The sequence below is a fragment of the Tamandua tetradactyla genome, chromosome 2 (genome assembly GCF_023851605.1).
Source record: "Tamandua tetradactyla isolate mTamTet1 chromosome 2, mTamTet1.pri, whole genome shotgun sequence".
In the NCBI taxonomy this organism is placed as follows: Eukaryota; Metazoa; Chordata; class Mammalia; order Pilosa; family Myrmecophagidae; genus Tamandua; species Tamandua tetradactyla.
Genome location: NC_135328.1, coordinates 142,819,139 through 142,835,476, shown reverse-complemented (window position 1 = coordinate 142,835,476; position 16,338 = coordinate 142,819,139).

The window sequence follows — 16,338 nt, the reverse complement described above, 5'->3', positions numbered from 1 at the left end:
TTTTTGTCACCTACTGACTTGTGCTTTGGATTATACTTATTTATGTACCAGTTGCATCCTCTGCTAGAATAAAAAGCTTTTTCACGTCAGTAATCAGGTTTAATTTATCATTTTATGGTCCCTCAGTGCCTAGTACAATCCCTCAGCTGTATAGGCATGCAACAAATATCTGTTGGATGAAGGGAAAATGAAGGAAGTGAACAGTGGATAAATGATTTCATCATTTAAGGAAAAAAAGGGAAAAGGATAAAGAAAAAAGATAGGAAAAGGGAGGGGATACATGTGGTGTAGTAAAGTTGGGGTGCGTAGGTGGAGAATTATTTCAGAATGGGAATTTTGTTTTGCCAACTAGATGGAGAGCAAAAACAGACCAGGTCTTCGCAGCTGTTCTGTTAGTCTGTTTACTTGCAGCTGTGCTAGAATTTTTTTTTTCAGGCTAAAGTTGCTAATTACCATGCTAGTAGGGCCCTTGTGATTAAAAAGAGAAAAAAAAGAAAGAGAAAGAAAAAGATTAATGTCTTTAATTCCCAAATACTTAGCTGCGGCTGTGGAGGAATGCAACATTCTGGCGGATTGATTAGAAATGTATGTTACTCTTTTCATTGGATTAAAGATGAAGATATTTTTTTCTGTAGAGAATCAGACAGGGGCCCCTGGAGTGTAAAAAACAACAATTGAAGAAACAGTTAGCAGCACTAGAATTAGTTGTGTGTGCACCAAGTTGTAAAACAATGTTCAAAAAATGATTACCATAAATTCACATTTATGGTCCCACCTCCCCAGCAGGATGGTCTGGGCATAATGTCTAACTTCAGCTTCTTTGTTTGATTGTCTATTGGAACATTGTTATTTAAACCTAGCAATGTACAATAGAGTAGTTCCTCTGCCATCCTTTGCCTGTGGACTGGAGGGAGTTTTTCCAGTGCATTTTAAAAAAAGCCTGGGAATGTATTTCCACCTAAAGTACAATGCATTGGGTGTCAAGCAGGCTGCAAAGAGCTCAAGAGTTTCTGTTAGACTATGTGCCTGGGCATCTTTTGTAAGATTCTGTGAGTTTTAGTCCCTACAACAAGGGTTTACTGTGGGACATGGCTACCACCCTAGGGTTTTCCAACTCTGCTGTTTGTTATTTCCATTTTTCTTTACTTGCTGTTTGGCATGGCAGATAGATTCTATTGTGCTATCCTGACATTTCTATCTCCAGGTGCATGAGCAGAGCATTCAAACTACTGGCTAGGTGCTGCTCTTTGGTAATATATAGAAAATTAAGAATGTCCCGAGAGTCATCTTGAAACATTTATTTGGCTCTCTCTACATGCTCCTCTTTTGCAATATTTTTTCCCAAGCTATGACTGCACCTGGAAGAATTGAAATCAACTACATAATTGTGAGTCCAAGACTCTATAAAATTAGACATGCCCAGAAAGAAATCATTTTTTCTCATCCCTTTTGTGGATGATATCTCAGATGTCAAATTATCTTCTGCTGTTAGGGGATATTAAAAAGTAAGAATTTAGAATCTCTTACTAAAAGGCCTTAACAAGACCTTTAAAGAGACTCTTTGCATTTGCATATAAATTGATTTCTAAAAAGTTTACCTATATCTGCTGAGGGAAGAGATGAGAATGTCTGGATTTGTGTCTGGTAAAGGGAGCTTGTCTTTCTTTCTTCCTTCCTTCCTCCCTTTTTTCCTTCTTTCCTCCCTCCCCTCCCAAACCCCTCCCTTCCCTTCCGACTTTCTTTCTTTCTTTAATGTCTGGGGGAGATTAGATTGTGGTTAGAACTCTTTAGGACATTTAACCCAAATGCTGAAAATTCTGGAGGAAATTAGAAATAACAAGCATCACCCATCCTAATATCAAATGAATAAAAAAGGAAGTGGCACCAACTGAACAAGTCACCCCTTGTTTCTGGGAAGACTTCCAGTCTATGGTGAGCCTATTTAATATAAAGCAGACAGAGATTATATCTGATTATTCTAGAAAGACAAAGCACAATTAAAATGGGAGCAACCCAAGTGTCCATCAACAGATAGCCAGATAAATAAAATGTGGAATATTACTTGGTGGTAAAAAAGAATGAAGTTTCTATATATATTACAACATGCATAAATCTTGAAGCCAATATGCTGAGTGAAATAAGCCAGACACAAAAGAACAAATACTGTTGTGGTTCCACTTATAGGAAATATCTAGAACAGGCAAATTGATAGAGACAGAAAGTTGATTCGAGGTTGCTGGGAGCTGCAGGGAAGGGTACAGCATTTCTTTTTGGGGCACAGAGTTTAGGTTTGGGGTGATGGAAAGCTTGGTAATGATGGGGGTGATGATAGCACAACATAGACCTATTATTGGTTGGTTCCTCTTGATTAGGTTGTTTCCGTAGATATGTTACCCCACTCATTCAAGGTGGTTTTTTATCCATTTACTGGCGTTCTTTAAGAGGGAGATATTTTGGAGAAAGCACAGATGCTTGGAGAAAGAAAATGCCCCAGTAGAAGTTGGAAGGACTCCAGAAGCTGAGCCATTTTGAAACCAACCCAGGAGAAAATGGCCAGCAGATATCACCATGTGCCTTCCAAAGAACAGTGGAACCCTGGGTGCTAGCTGCCTTTCCTCTGAGAAGTTATCTTCTCTTTGGTGCCTTAATTTGGACATTATCATGACCTAAGACTTGAAACTTCTAGCTTAATAAAACCCTCTCGTAAAAGCCAATCCATTTTGGTATATTGCATTGTGGCAGCTTTAGCAAACTGAAACATACCCATTCTCGACCTAGCAATATGACACCTTTCCGCTGTGGTTTACTGTAGCAATTCCACCACTGGCTGACACCTGGGTTTTGATGCTTTGGATTGAGCTAGATGTTTGGCATCTAACTCTGCTTCTGCTGACTTCAAAATTGATGTTCTTATTTGCAAAGAGTGTTTACTCTAAAGATATGCATATTGTGTTGAGTTGTTACGCTCTATTTTATGTCATCTTGTTGGGTCCAGTTAGATTCTCTTTACTCATTTACTCAATAAATGTTTATTGGGGAGTCAGAATGAATTAGATATTAATATCTGGTGCAAATGTGAAGAAATATGATATCCTTGGGAAAGTCAAGGTGAATCAGCCATGGATCCTGCCTGGAACTTTCAGTCTAGCAGAGAAGAAAAAACAAAAAGCATCAATTATTACAATAAAAGATATAGAGTTTTAAAGTAAAATGTATACTAATATGAGATGAACAGATTAAATTTTATGGAAATTCAGAGGAAGAAGAGTGGACTTGCAATTGGAAAGCCTTTTGAAGGCGATGTCTTTGCAGCTAGGAATCTGAACCCCAGTAAATTGTGAACTCAAGAAGGACAAGGTCATTGCAAGAAGTAGGGTCATTGTTTCAGTGATGCATATAAGATGGAGAAATGGAGGCCAGACATCCCCAAACTGGGGGAGTGGGAGAAAAGGTCAGCACTGTGACTTATCAACCTGAAACATATGATTACATCAAACGATAGAGTTTGTTTTCCTCTTAGATGATATAACCCTACCTACTCTCTGCCCATTCATTCCTCCAGCCACTGCGATCTGACTTCTAAAATCAACAAAAATCTCCTCATTACCAAATCCAGCGGTCCCTGTTCAGTTTGTATCCCACTTACCTTTCTGTGGCATGATGTGTGACTAACCATTCTGCTCCTTGAAACTTTCTCCTGCCCTGACTTCTGTGATAGCCCTTTCTTCTCACCTTCCCTTCCTTCCTTCCCCAATCATTCCCACATCTATATTTGTTCTTCCTAGCCTGTGACACAAGCATTGGCATTTCCAAATCCTCTGTCTTCTTCTCTCCCTAGTCACTGCCATTTTTCAGCTCCTGCCTTGTTGCTGACGCTTTCCAAATCTGTATTTTCAGATGGATCACTCTTCTAGTATTTTCAGTCTGTACCTGGATGTCCCACAGGTTTCTCAACCAGATTTTCTTTCTTCTTTTCTTTATCTATATTCATTTCCTTTATGACATCAACTAGTTGTAGCTTTAATACCATCTATATGTTGATGTCTCCAAAATGTATACTCTGCCCAACTGTTCCTCTGCACTTGGACCCAGACTTGCCTACTTATTACCTCCACTTGGATACTTAAGAACTGTCCCAGACTTAATATGCCCAAATGATGCTCTGGGTTCTCCTTAAAACCTACTCCTCTATGGTGTCACCATCACAGGTGATGATAACTCCATCTTTTCAACAGCTCAGACTCAAAACCTTAGCGTCCTCAATGTCGTTGGCCGTCAGGAAACTGCAAATCAAAACCACAATGAGATACCACCTCACACCCAGTAGGATTGGCTTCTTTAAGAAACAGACCATAATACATGCTAGGAGGGTGTGGAGAAATAGGACCTACTTGTGCATTGCTGGTGGACATGTGAAGTGGTGCAGCCACTGTGGGAAACAGTTTGGTAATTCCTCATCTACACTAGGGGCAATGATCCATGATGAAAAATAAGAATGTAGCCAAAAAAAGTAAATTAAAAAACCAGCATTATGAAGTGAGTGGATTTTAGTTCAGATTTTTAAAAGCTTAATAATCCAGACAGACCACTTTTTATTTTGTGAATGCTTTCACTGAAGTATCCCATGCATGCAGAATAGTACTCAAATCATTGGAGTAAGCACATGTAACCATTAGTCAGAGCAAAATCTAGAGCTTTCCTAGGACCACAGGAATCTCCCTCATGTCCCTTCTTAGTCCTCACTGCCTGCAAAAATCAACACAAAACTATTGCCTGGTTTAAACTTGATATACATGGAACCACAAAATCTGTCCATCTCTTCTCTGACCAGCTTCTTTCACTCAACACCCTCAATCCATTGCTTGTTGGACTGAGCTGGGTGGCTGGGTCATCCTTCAGTCTCACTGTTGGGTATTGCCCCCACTGAATGGCTCTGCCAGTTTATTCATCCAGCTGTATTGACCAGCTGGGTTATTTCCAGCCTTGGGTTCTTATGAACATGCCACTGTCAATGCCAATTTTCCAGCATGTATCAGTAACATTTCCATTGGGTTATATTAGTTTCATATCACTGTCATAACAAACTATCACAAATTTAGCAGCTTAAACGAACTCACATTTATTATCTTCTGTAGGTCTGAAGTCTGGCACAATTCTTACCAGGCTAAAATCAAGGCTTCAGCAGAGCTGTTTTCCTTGCTGGAGGCTTGAAGGGAGAATCATTCCTTGTTCATTCAAATTCATTCAGAACTTGGTTCCTAATAGCTACAGGAACAAGGCTCAATTTCATAATAGCTGTCAGCTAAAGGCTGTTTGCGGCTTTTAGAGTCCTCCACATTCCTTGGCTCATGGCCTCCACCTCCATCTTCAAAGCCAGCAACAGATGTCTCTGACCCTTCCTTCATCCTAGCATCACTGATGCAGTGGGAAAGTCTTTTTGCTTTTAAGAATTCATGTGATCAGATTGGACTCACCCATTTAATTCAGGATAATCTCCCATCTCAAGGTCCATAACCTTAATCACATCTGCAAAGTGACTTTGCCATGTAAGATAACATAGTCACAGGTTCTGGAGATTAAGATGTGGACACCTTTTGGGGGAAGGGTTTCTTTATTCTGCCTACTCCAGAAATATGCCTAAGAGTCCTGGGTCATAGCATGTGTCTAGGTGAGGTGCGATGACAGTAGATACTGCCAACAGCTTTTCAAAACGTTTCAGTTTACATCCCCACCAAAAGGGTGCGACTTACTCCACAACTTTTGATGTCTCAGTATTGGTGGCTTTTATCAATGTTAGTCATTCTGGTTTAGTTGTAGTGTCGATAAATGTGGGTTTCATTTGCATTTCCTTGATAATTAATCACATAGAACACTTCTCCATTTGCTTTTTGGCCATTGGTATGAGCTCTTTGTGAGGTGCCTATTCAAGTCTTTTGACCATTAAAAAAATTGGATTAAAGCATATCACGCTTTAAATTATGCCTAACAGTCACCCCCAGAGAATCTCTTTTGTTGTTCAGATGTGGACTCTCTCTCTAAGACAACTCTATAAGTGAACTCACTGCCCTCCTCCCTATGTGGAACATGACTCCTTGGGGTATATATTTCCCTGGCACTTTGGGACAGATCTCCTGGGATTCACCAGGACCCAGCATCATGGGATTGAGAAAGCCTTCTTGAACAAAAGGGGGAAGAGAGAAATGAGACAAAATAAAGTTTCAGTGACTGAGAGATTTCAAACAGAGTCAAGAGCTTATCCTGGAGGTTATTCTTATGCATTAAATAGATATCCCTTTTCAGTTTATGGTGTATTGGAATAGCTGGAGGGAAGTACCTAAAACTGTTGAGTTGTGTTCCAGTAGCCTTGGTTCTTGAAGACGATTGTATAATTATATAGTTTTTACAATGTGACTGTGTGATTATGAAAACTTTGTGCTGATGCTCCTTTTATCCAGGGTATGGACAGATGAGTAAACAAATGTGAATAAAATATAAATAAATAATAGGGGGATAAAGGGTTAAATAAACTGAGTAGATTGAAATACTAGTGGTCAATGAGAGAGAGGGATAAGGAGAATGGGACGCATTAATTTTTCCTTTCGTCTTTTTATTTCTTTTTCTGGAGTGATGCAAATGTTCTAAAAATGATACTGGTGATGAATGCACAACTGTGTGATGACATTGTGAGCCATTAATTGTACACTATGTAGGACTGTATATGTATGAAGGTTTGTCAATAAAAATATTTTTTATAAAAAGCGGATCACTTTTTGGGCTGTGAAAATATATACCAAGGTGGAATTTTCCATCTGAACATGTTAAAATACCTAGAAAATTGAGAGCCCATGCAGTCAGCGACTTTTGGAGATGAAGAAAGAAACTACCCCCAGGGGATTGTCATGAAACAGAAGCCTGGAGAGAAAGCTACCAGATGTCACTATGTTCTACATGTGCCTTTCCAGTTGAGAGAGAAACCCTGAAAATCATTGGCCTTTTTGAACCAAGGTATCTTTCCCTGGATGCCTTAGATGGGATATTTCTATAGCATTACTTTAATCTGGGCATTTCCACAGCCTTGGAACACATAAACTTGCAACCTAATGAATTCCCCTTTTTAAAAGCTGTTCCATTTCTGATATATTGCATTATGGCAGTTTGCAAACTAGAACAGATTTTGGTACCAGAGAAGTAGGGTGCTGCTGCTATTTGCAAACACCAAACATGTTGGAGCAGCTTTTTAAATGGATAAGGGGAAGATTCTGGAAGAGTTGTGAGGAGCTTGATAGAGAAAGCCTAGAGTTATCTAGAAAGGGCTTATGGAAACTTCTTTTGTCTGATGGACACGATCTGAGCATATTGTACAGAAAGCCAACAAGAGTGTTGTGAGATCTGTATAAATGGAACTGCTGCCAGTCTGGACTAGAAGTCTCAGAAAAGGGATGATGTGAAGGTAAAATGTCTTCAGAGGCAGAACCATGGAATCCGAAGTCAAGAAAACTTGGGCCAGGAGAGTGGACCCACCCAAGAACTTGGAGAGGGTGAGTTTGCCCTGAAGAATGAAGAGGGCCTTCCACCTCATTGCAATGGAAGAGTTGTGCCACCTCAGGCCTTGGAGAGGGTGAAGCACATTCCTTGAGGATTGGGGAGATCCTGGCTGCCACCACTTGAAGGGGCTGAGTATGTGCCCTGGAAATGGCAGAGAGCCTGGAGGTGGCCCCGATGCTTGGAGAGGATGGAGCCGAGAAAAAGGTGGTCTCCCCAGTGTCCCCCCAAGGTTGCATTTGGAGAAAGGTGGGCCATTGAGTAAGTCCCTGGAAAGGATGGAACTGCCCCTTTCTAAAGCCCCGAAGATAAATGACTCTCAGGCTTTGAAATCTAATAGAGTTTGCCCTGCAGGTTTTCAAAACTGCTTGGGTCTGGTGACCCCTATGTTCCTTTCAATTTGTCCCTATGGAAATGGGATTATTTATCCTATGACTGTCCCTCCCTTGAATATTGGCAGCAAATACATTCTTCTGAGTTTTACAGGTCCAGAGTAAGAGGAGAATTTTGTCTTAGTATAGACCATGCCTGGAACTAACTTTGATGAGATTTTGTACTGTTTCTGACTTTGTATTTTATTTGTATTGTTACTGTAATGGCTTAAGGCTTTCTGATATTGTGATAGAATAAATGCATTTTGCATTTGGAAAGGACTTGTCTTTTGGGGGTCTAAGGGGTGGAATGTGCCAGTTTGAATCTGTTGTGTATTCCAGAAAAGCTGTGTCCTTTAATCCTCATTCAGTATTACTGGGTGGGAGCTTTTTGATCATTCCCATGGAGATGTGAGCCATCCAATTGTAGGTGATAACTTTTGATTAGATGGTTTCCGTGCAGATGTGTCTCCACCCATTCAAGGTGAGGTTGCTTACTGGAGCCTTTTAAGAGGGAACAATTTCAGAAAAAGCTTCAGAGCCCACGCAGCCAGAGACCTTTGGAGATGAAAAAGGAAAATGCCCCTAGGGGAACTTCATGAAGCAAGAAGTCTGTAGAGAAAGCTACCAGTTGTCGCTGTGTCGTCCATGTGCCTTTCCAGTTGAGAGAGAAACCCTGAACATCATCAGCCTTCTTGAACCAAGGTATCTTTCCCTGGATGCCTTAGATTAGACATTTCTACAGCCTTGCTTTAATTTGGACATTTTCACAGCCTTAGAACACGTAAGCTTGCAACTTAATAAATTCCCCTTTTTAAAAGCCATTCTGTTTCTGGTGTGCCCCATTCTGGCAGCTTGCAAACTAGAACGTATGGTAAGGACAGTAGCTAGTGTATTTATTTAGAAAACCTTCAACATTGGTATCCCCTAACGTATTCAACTGCTTCATCTTTCATCTCTTATCTCTTATGTCTCCCTCTCATTTCCCCTCTTTTCCCCTTCTCTCTTTTTTCATCAAACTTCTCTTTTACCAAACCATCTGAAAGTGCTTGCAAAAATCACACCTCATTTCACTCTAAATATTATAACAAAAAAATCTCCCAAACTCCTAGTAGCAAAGATATTCACTATAACATCTTCACCACATCTAAGAAAGCCACATTAAGCCAGTAAAATCATCCCACATGCAGTCCATACATAAATGTTCTCAACTGCCCCAAACGTGTCCTTTGTAGCTCTTTTTTTATGCTCTGATCCAAGGATCAATCAAGGTTTATGCATTGTATTTGATTATCATGTTTCTTTATTATGCTGGCTTTTAAATTTAAAAAAATTAGATTCTGGAAAAAAAACTAGAAAATTAAATAGCTCACTCAAATACATTTAGACTGTAAGGGAAGAAAATGAAACTAACTTATCCAATCTTTTTATTATCACTTTTTCCTTTAAATGAAGCTTAACGAACAATGAAACCATTTACAATAACTCACACCTGCGTTGTACTTTAGGCTTTGCAAAGTGTTTTCAGATTCATTTGCTCATTCTGCTTTTGTGACAAGGGACAAATACAATGCTGCACGCTAGTTGTGTTTTCAGAGCATAAAATACTTTCACCAAATGCAAAAATCAAGGCAAAATGAATGTATTAAAGATAATTGCAGTTGGGATAATTGGTCGATGTGAATTAGATATTTTTCTTCTTTGGTAAGAATTAGCTCTAATTTAGTGACTAATATGATACATGCTCGCAGAGTGTCTAACAGCCCTATATCTCCTAATGCAGAAAAGCATGCTGTCTTCTGGGCACTGCAGTTTAAACCAGGAAGAAGGCATAAATCCACAGAAGACTGCTGATGGGAAATGAATCTGGTGCAAAGAGGAGAGCAAATCTCTGTTATTGTTGAGAGTAGCAGAAAGATACAAATCAAGCAGACATTTTTTGAGACACTAATCGCACATAACCTTAGTACATTACAGATGCTTTTTTCATTCCTTCCAGACCCGACATTAATTGAATTAGCCTTCTTTACTCTGATGTTTTAATAAAAAACTGCTTCTTGTTGGGTACCGTATCTTTCTCAGAGACAAAATATGAGTGTGTGTGAGTGTGAGAGAGTGGGGGTGGGGTGGGGTCTACTTTTATGTGTGGGTGAAATGAGAGAAACTGTTGAAGAAAAGAAATGAACATGTATTAAAATTCTCAGGCTAAATGGTATCCTGATTTTTTTTTGCGGGGGGAGGGGGGCTTCCTGACATTTTAAATACCAGTATGCTATAAAAATATAGAGCCTCTTCTTTCATCAAGTTTACAGCCTTGAAGGATAAGACAGGCAAATGGAAGCTAGAAATGGAAAATATAAATTTAATGACTTTGTTCTTCATCTGACCATCTCAAAATTAGAATCATATCTCATAGGAAGTGACACTGTCACTTTCAAATTGTGGTTACATCCATCAAAGATAGAAGATTTTATTCGCAAGTGTGGTGCCTCCAGAAGCTATGTTGGTTTGAAAACAATTTTTCTTGAACCATGACCTCACTCAACACAGATTATTGTCTTTTGGCATTTTTGTTTTTCAAATTTCTACATCTACTATTTCAGTACATTGAACATCATGGTGCTACTCAATACGCATTTTCCCTTTTCTTGTTAACTCTGTTTCCATTCGTACCTCCCCCTTGCAGCTCATGCTATGTCTCTGGAGGAGCGCTTATCCCTTTTTTCGTTTCAGAGAAGAACTGAATCCTATTCTTTTCCAGGAATGGACACAATCCCAGAATGTGCCCAAAGTTTTGCTGGGGGGCTCTGGGAAGGAGGCTGCCCTAATCTTCTAAACCCTGCTTCCAGAATAGCTGCTCTCTTTGTCCAGGATTGAATAAGGAAGTGGGTCTGGGTTTGGAGGAGTGAAACTGGTGGTACTGCAGAGTGAAGATGAGCTGTTAAAAGATACCAGGTTCCTGAGGGCTGAAATAAGCCAACCCTGGAGGCTGCCCTGACTCTTTTTAAAATGGGTTTTTGTTACTTACAGCTAAATGTATCTTAACTGATATATTCAATGGACACTTTGTAAAGGCACCTAACAGAGTATGTTTTTACTATGCATATTGCAAAAGGAATACAGGGAAACAAGTAGATCTAGTCTTTCATGATGTCACCACAAATTTTCCTATCCAAAAGTATTTACTGACTACGTATAATCTTTAGGAATGGTGTACCCTAGTTTGCCAAGATCTCCACAGAGTTACTGATTACTTGGGTTTGGTGACTTGACTTTATTAAAGAAGTCCCTGATATCCTTTGCTCTTTCTCCTTTATTCATTCAACAATGTCTACTGAGCACCTTGGATACAGTAGGTACTGTCCTGGGTACTGAAAATACAGTGGGGACCACAGAAAGGCCCTTCTTAGAGTTTATGTGCTGGGGATGGTGGGGGAATATACCATAAATAAGTAATTAAACTTTTATAAAAGATAATTTCATAAGTGATAAGTGCCATGAAAAAAGTTAAATAGGTTGTGCTGATAATAGGCGACATAGCACGAGGCCTGGGAGTCTTTCTTTTTGATTGAATGATCAGGGAACATAACCATTGTCTGCTCCTTCTCTCCCCCTCCCATACACACACACAATCTGGAGGCACATCACTTGCTTATGCCTTCAAGGGTTTGTGAGTGAAAGCACAAGTGGCTTTTGCCCCTACACTCCTCACTAGTTGCCCTAGAAATTGAGTGTTTTCCCACTCTATGTACATTGCCAGAACAAAGACAACTTACCAACACCATAGAGGTTCTTTCTTCCTCTTTTCATTCTTTTTCTTCCCCCCATAAATCCAATGGAACCATTGCTTCCTTAGTGTCTACTCTTGTCAGAACATGCATTAGGGGCTGGTTTTCTGGCCCACCCTGGCTCCTCCTGTCTTGGCTTGCCCAACAAGGTCACTCAGTCGGCATTGCCACTGTCCTTGCCCTCAGGTAACTGGTCAGTTGCAGAGGGTTTGTGTAAGTGCACCTTTGATTTGTGCACTTTTTCCTTGTTTGCTTGCTTGCTTGTTTCTGGCTTTATGCTGGTTCAGAGCCATTCCAGAGGCTAAGGGTTCTAGAAGCCTAGTTTCTATAAAGGATAAGGTTCTTGACTTTCCAACATGGCATGTTGAACAGATTTAGGGTCATATGGAGGATCTGTTGAGATCTGGCTGTCCAAATCAGTCATCTGCAATCATTGCATTTTCTATAAATACATAAGAAATCCAAGATCTCTGTGTTTCATTACTGTCTTTGTTGACAGCAGTGAGGCAGGAAAGCGAGACCCTTGCCAGCATATTTCTTGCCTACATGACACTTTTTAAAACTTTTTATTTGAAATAGTTTCAAACTCACATGAAAGCTGAAAAAATAATATAAAACCATACAGAGAACTTCAACATACCCCCACCAAGATTCCCAAGTTCACCAACTTTTAACCTTTTACCACATTAGCTCTATTATATATCTATCTGTGTCTGTCTATCTATCCATCCATCTATTCATCTATCTCTATCTCTTTATCTACTTAGCTATTTATCTATTTTCTAAACATTTGAGTGTTGGTTGTATATATCATGCTCCTTGAACACTTAATACATTTCCTGAGAACAAAGATAATCACTTATGTAGCCACCTTAACATTCATATAAAGCTTACAGCGAATATTCCAGTTTTTCATCTGGCCTGACAATGTCCTTTTGGGCATTTTCTCCTTCATTATTAAGTTCTAGTCAAGGATCATGAATTGCATTTCATTTTCATTCCTCTTTTTTTTAACATGGGCGCCACCAGGAATCGAACCTGGGTCTCCAGCATGGCAGGCAAGAGCTCTACCACTGAGCCACCATGGCCCGCCCTCATTCCTCTTTAGTTGCTCTTTCTTTTTTCTCTTTTAGCTGTGGAAACATATATACCATAAACTTTCCCATCTCATTCACTCTGAAGCCTACCGTTCAGTGGAACTAATCACCTTCACGATGCTGCACTACCTAACCACCATCCATTATGAGAACTTTCCCACTGCTTCAAGCAGAAACCCTACACCCAATATGCCTCAAACCTCCATTCCCCCTCCCCCACACCCTTGGTAACCTCTAATCTCCTTTTTGTCTCTATGAATTTGCATATTTTAGTGATTTCATCTAAGCGAGATCATACAATATTTCTCCTGTTGTGTCTGGCTTATTTCACTCAACATGATATCTTCAAGGTTTATCATGCTGGGGCATGTATCAGAACGCCATCCCTTTTAATGGCTGAGTAATATCCCATGGTGTGCATATTTCACCTTTTGTTTATGGACGCTTGGGTTGTTTCCATGTTTTGGCAATTGTGAATAACGCTGCTGTGAACATTGATGAGCAACTATCTGTCTGTGTCCCTACTTTCAGTTCTTTGGGGTACATATCTAGCATTCGCATTGCTCAATCATATGATAATTGTTTCACTTTTTGAAAAAACCATCCAACTGTTTTCTATAGCAGTTGCACATTTTATATTCCCACCAAGGATGCATTTGGGTTCCTATTTCTTTTCACCCTCGCCAGTACTAGTTATTTTTTGTGTTTTAAATAAAAACCATTCTAGAGGGGGTAAAGTAGTAATGTCATGTTTTGTGTGATGTGTGTTTTAAGTAGATAAAAACCATGCAGGAAGTACAGAATTCCCATATCCCCCCTCTCATACATGCAATTTCCCCTATTATTATCATTTTGCATTAGTGTGGTACTTTTGTTACAATTGAAGAAACAATATTTTATAATATATAATATTATATAATTAGAATAAATATAATTTTAGCCCACTGTTCACATTAGTGTTCATTCTTTGTGTTAACAGTTCTATGGGTTTTATTTTTTTGGTAGTAACATATATACAACTGAGAATTTCCCCTTTTATCTCTTTTCAAATAAACAATTTAGTGATGATAACTACATTCACAAAGTTGTGCATCCATCACCATCACCTATTGCCCAAATTATTCCATACCACAAAGAGAAACTCCATACCAATTAAACATTAACTCCCCATTCCTCTTCCACACCCAGTCCCTGGTAACCTATATCCTATAGGTAACCTATAACCTATATCCAACTTTATGAATTACAGATTCTTTTTGCATTTGCTTATTTCATACGTGAGATCATACAATATATGTCCTTTTATGTTTGACTTATTACACTCAAGATGACGTTTTCAAGTTTGAACATGTTGTAGCATACATCAGAACTTCTTTCCTTTTTATAGCTCTATAATATTCCAATGTATGTATAGACCACATTTTGTTCATTCATCTGTTGATGGACACTTGGGTTGCTTCCACCTTTAGGCAATTGTGAATAATGTCACAACAAACAGTGGTGTACAAATATCTACCTGAGTCCCTGCTTTTAATTCTTTTGCATATATCTAGAAGTAGGATTGCTAGGTCATATGAAAATTCTATACTTAACTTTCTGAGGAACAGCCAAACTGTTTTCCACAGGGGCTGTGTGCCACTTTACGTTTCTGCCACAATAATTAAGTTTCTATTTCGTCACATCCTCTCTGACACTTATCTTCTCCATTTTCTGAATGTTAGCCATTCTAGTGGGTGTGAAGTGGTATCTCATTTTGATTTTGATTTGCATTTCCATGATGGCTATTAACATTGAGCATCTTTTCATGTATATATCTTCTTTGGAAAAATGTCTCTTCAAGTCCTTTGCCCATTTTTAAATTGGGTTGTTTGTCTTTTTGTTGTTGAGTCATAGGAGTTCTTTATATATTCTGGATATCAAACCCCTGTCAGACGTACAGTTTCCAATATTTTCTCCCCTTCTGTTGGTTGTCTTTTTAGTTCCTTGATAAGGTCCTTTGATGCCAAAACTTTCTAATTCTGATGAATTGAATTTATTTATTTTTTATTTTGTTATTCATGCTTTTGGTGTATTACATGCCTGTATACATTTTCTTTTCCAGTCAAAATAATATTCTCATTAGGACATGTTTCCTTTCTGCTGCCAATAGCACCTCACCTTTTGCCTAAACAACCACCTTTCTTAATCCATACAGTTTGGCTAAGAATGATGAAATATACACTCTTCCTCCCTACCCACTCCAAAAAGGGGCGCACAACACTGTGTGAATAATCAGAAGTATAGAGAGTCAGGTAGGTTGAGAAGTCTACCTGCAGTCTTAGGAAAGGACCTATTCTCTACTTGGGTTGCTAAGCTCAGAGGATGTAGACTTACACTGCCAGAGTCCACTACTTGCCTTGTGGAAATGCAGCAAACTCGGGAAAACAGAGTGAGATCATATTTTCATGCCATCATTTGGTCTTGATCCAGCTATTTCTGAACTTACATCTTGCCTTTTAAAATCACACGAGCCACCTCACCCCATCCATCTTCCACCACCGTCTATTTTTGAAGCTGGTTTAGTTTGAGCGTCCATAACTTGTAGCTGGAAGAGTCATGACTTACATACCAAATCAGATTCATTCCTTAATGCTTTGCTCAGACTTCATCTCCTTCACCAAGCTATTAATCACTTCCTCTAGCATATGGACTTTCTCCTCTCTGAATCCTCAAAGACTTAAGGTCTGTGCCACACAATTTTCGATATTGCTGTGGACGTGCTGTTTTTTAAAGCACTTTGGGAAATCATGAGTTGATTAGCTCTGTGAATTAACTTTTGTGTTTGTTTTTTTTCCTCAGCCACACTGCTTCACAACAGGTCAACTAAAATCCCCACGTGCTTGCTCTTAGTTTATCTCAATGGTTCCACCTGCCCTGGCAAAGGTTAAGTGATTTGCTACAGGTCACGTAGTGCTATATGAGGGGATTTATGGAATTGTGACCTGAAGATCAAGTTTGCCTGCAAGTGACCAAATAAATAAATAAATAAATAAAATAACAATGGCTTTAATTAGAAGTTTTTGTTCCTTTTACATAAAGAATGGAGGGTGGCAGGCCAAGGTGGAGGCTGATCTGCACAGGGCATCAGACTGCTGGACTCCTTCCTTCTTGCTCTGTCCAGAGGAACTTCCACTGCCAAACTCACCCCGTGGCACAAGAAGGCTGCTGAAACCCCCACGGGCAGGAAAGAGGAGTGCAGGATGAGTGACCTGTTCTTTTCCTTTAAGATTCCCTGCTGGGAGTTGCACTTGTCATTTCTGCTTTCATCCCATTGGGCAGAATTCCCAGTGGGAATTCTAAGTTGCAAGGAAGTCTGGGAAATGAAGTCTATGCACTGTGAGGGCTAGTAGAGGGGGTTGTCTCACTAAAGAAGAAGGGGAAATGAGCTTTGGGGTGGCGATGAGGTGTCTCTCTACTGCGAGGTGAGCTCAACTCTCCCTGGGGTGTTCATTCAACTTTCCTCTCCCCAGAGAGTCTGTGGGCTCCTGGTGCACGAGGCTT